The sequence below is a fragment of the Anarhichas minor genome, unplaced genomic scaffold, assembly GCF_050575085.1.
Source record: "Anarhichas minor isolate MPS153535 unplaced genomic scaffold, ASM5057508v1 ptg000223l, whole genome shotgun sequence".
Classification (NCBI taxonomy): Eukaryota; Metazoa; Chordata; class Actinopteri; order Perciformes; family Anarhichadidae; genus Anarhichas; species Anarhichas minor.
Genome location: NW_027466669.1, coordinates 4,279 through 7,500, shown reverse-complemented (window position 1 = coordinate 7,500; position 3,222 = coordinate 4,279).

Sequence of the window (3,222 nt, the reverse complement as noted above, 5' to 3'; positions counted from 1 at the left end):
AACCTCATATCTAATTGTAGTCCAAGTCCACTTCTACAAACCTATCCGAGTGGATCCTGGATGCGAGGTCCACAGCCGAGGCACCACGCGGTCAAAGTAGGTCGCAGGGGCCCTATTACGCGCGCCATATCTACCCGGAAATGGAACGCACAGCGGGGATTCTTATTTTGAATACACGGTCGCGACGTCCTCTAACTACCCATATAAGCAGAATAATAAACGGGTATCCACAGCCGAGGCAGCACGTATTTGAAAACCGCCGACCGATCTTCATACTCTGACAAAATCACAGCGATAGCGCCAATACTCTGTTTCCTTAAACCAAATCGCCGTCTTGCGCGGTCCATATCCCCGCGAATACACAACGCACAGCCGGGACACCTATGCCGACCTGTAGCCACCGTCAACCTCTAAAGACATGTGGAGGGTGATCCACAATCGGACACTCACAGCCGAGGCACGACGCGGTCAAAGTAGGTCGCAGGGACCATATTACGCGCGCCATATCTACCCGGAAATAGAACGCACAGCGGGGATACTCATGCCCAGTTGTCAAGCTGGAAGTCCTCTAACCACCCATATAAGATGAATAATAAACGGATACACACAGCCGATGCAGCGCGTGTTTGAAAACCGCCGATCGATCTTCATACTCTGACAAAATCACAGCGAAAAATCCTTAAACCAAATACCCGTTTTGCGCGGTCCATATCTCCGCGAAAACACAACGCACAGCCGGGAACCTCATATCTAATTGTAGTCCAAGTCCACTTCTACAAACCTATCCGAGTGGATCCTGGATGCGAGGTCCACAGCCGAGGCACCACGCGGTCAAAGTAGGTCGCAGGGGCCCTATTACGCGCGCCATATCTACCCGGAAATGGAACGCACAGCGGGGATTCTTATTTTGAATACACGGTCGCGACGTCCTCTAACTACCCATATAAGCAGAATAATAAACGGGTATCCACAGCCGAGGCAGCACGTATTTGAAAACCGCCGACCGATCTTCATACTCTGACAAAATCACAGCGATAGCGCCAATACTCTGTTTCCTTAAACCAAATCGCCGTCTTGCGCGGTCCATATCCCCGCGAATACACAACGCACAGCCGGGACACCTATGCCGACCTGTAGCCACCGTCAACCTCTAAAGACATGTGGAGGGTGATCCACAATCGGACACTCACAGCCGAGGCACGACGCGGTCAAAGTAGGTCGCAGGGACCATATTACGCGCGCCATATCTACCCGGAAATAGAACGCACAGCGGGGATACTCATGCCCAGTTGTCAAGCTGGAAGTCCTCTAACCACCCATATAAGATGAATAATAAACGGATACACACAGCCGATGCAGCGCGTGTTTGAAAACCGCCGATCGATCTTCATACTCTGACAAAATCACAGCGAAAAATCCTTAAACCAAATACCCGTTTTGCGCGGTCCATATCTCCGCGAAAACACAACGCACAGCCGGGAACCTCATATCTAATTGTAGTCCAAGTCCACTTCTACAAACCTATCCGAGTGGATCCTGGATGCGAGGTCCACAGCCGAGGCACCACGCGGTCAAAGTAGGTCGCAGGGGCCCTATTACGCGCGCCATATCTACCCGGAAATGGAACGCACAGCGGGGATTCTTATTTTGAATACACGGTCGCGACGTCCTCTAACTACCCATATAAGCAGAATAATAAACGGGTATCCACAGCCGAGGCAGCACGTATTTGAAAACCGCCGACCGATCTTCATACTCTGACAAAATCACAGCGATAGCGCCAATACTCTGTTTCCTTAAACCAAATCGCCGTCTTGCGCGGTCCATATCCCCGCGAATACACAACGCACAGCCGGGACACCTATGCCGACCTGTAGCCACCGTCAACCTCTAAAGACATGTGGAGGGTGATCCACAATCGGACACTCACAGCCGAGGCACGACGCGGTCAAAGTAGGTCGCAGGGACCATATTACGCGCGCCATATCTACCCGGAAATAGAACGCACAGCGGGGATACTCATGCCCAGTTGTCAAGCTGGAAGTCCTCTAACCACCCATATAAGATGAATAATAAACGGATACACACAGCCGATGCAGCGCGTGTTTGAAAACCGCCGATCGATCTTCATACTCTGACAAAATCACAGCGAAAAATCCTTAAACCAAATACCCGTTTTGCGCGGTCCATATCTCCGCGAAAACACAACGCACAGCCGGGAACCTCATATCTAATTGTAGTCCAAGTCCACTTCTACAAACCTATCCGAGTGGATCCTGGATGCGAGGTCCACAGCCGAGGCACCACGCGGTCAAAGTAGGTCGCAGGGGCCCTATTACGCGCGCCATATCTACCCGGAAATGGAACGCACAGCGGGGATTCTTATTTTGAATACACGGTCGCGACGTCCTCTAACTACCCATATAAGCAGAATAATAAACGGGTATCCACAGCCGAGGCAGCACGTATTTGAAAACCGCCGACCGATCTTCATACTCTGACAAAATCACAGCGATAGCGCCAATACTCTGTTTCCTTAAACCAAATCGCCGTCTTGCGCGGTCCATATCCCCGCGAATACACAACGCACAGCCGGGACACCTATGCCGACCTGTAGCCACCGTCAACCTCTAAAGACATGTGGAGGGTGATCCACAATCGGACACTCACAGCCGAGGCACGACGCGGTCAAAGTAGGTCGCAGGGACCATATTACGCGCGCCATATCTACCCGGAAATAGAACGCACAGCGGGGATACTCATGCCCAGTTGTCAAGCTGGAAGTCCTCTAACCACCCATATAAGATGAATAATAAACGGATACACACAGCCGATGCAGCGCGTGTTTGAAAACCGCCGATCGATCTTCATACTCTGACAAAATCACAGCGAAAAATCCTTAAACCAAATACCCGTTTTGCGCGGTCCATATCTCCGCGAAAACACAACGCACAGCCGGGAACCTCATATCTAATTGTAGTCCAAGTCCACTTCTACAAACCTATCCGAGTGGATCCTGGATGCGAGGTCCACAGCCGAGGCACCACGCGGTCAAAGTAGGTCGCAGGGGCCCTATTACGCGCGCCATATCTACCCGGAAATGGAACGCACAGCGGGGATTCTTATTTTGAATACACGGTCGCGACGTCCTCTAACTACCCATATAAGCAGAATAATAAACGGGTATCCACAGCCGAGGCAGCACGTATTTGAAAACCGCCG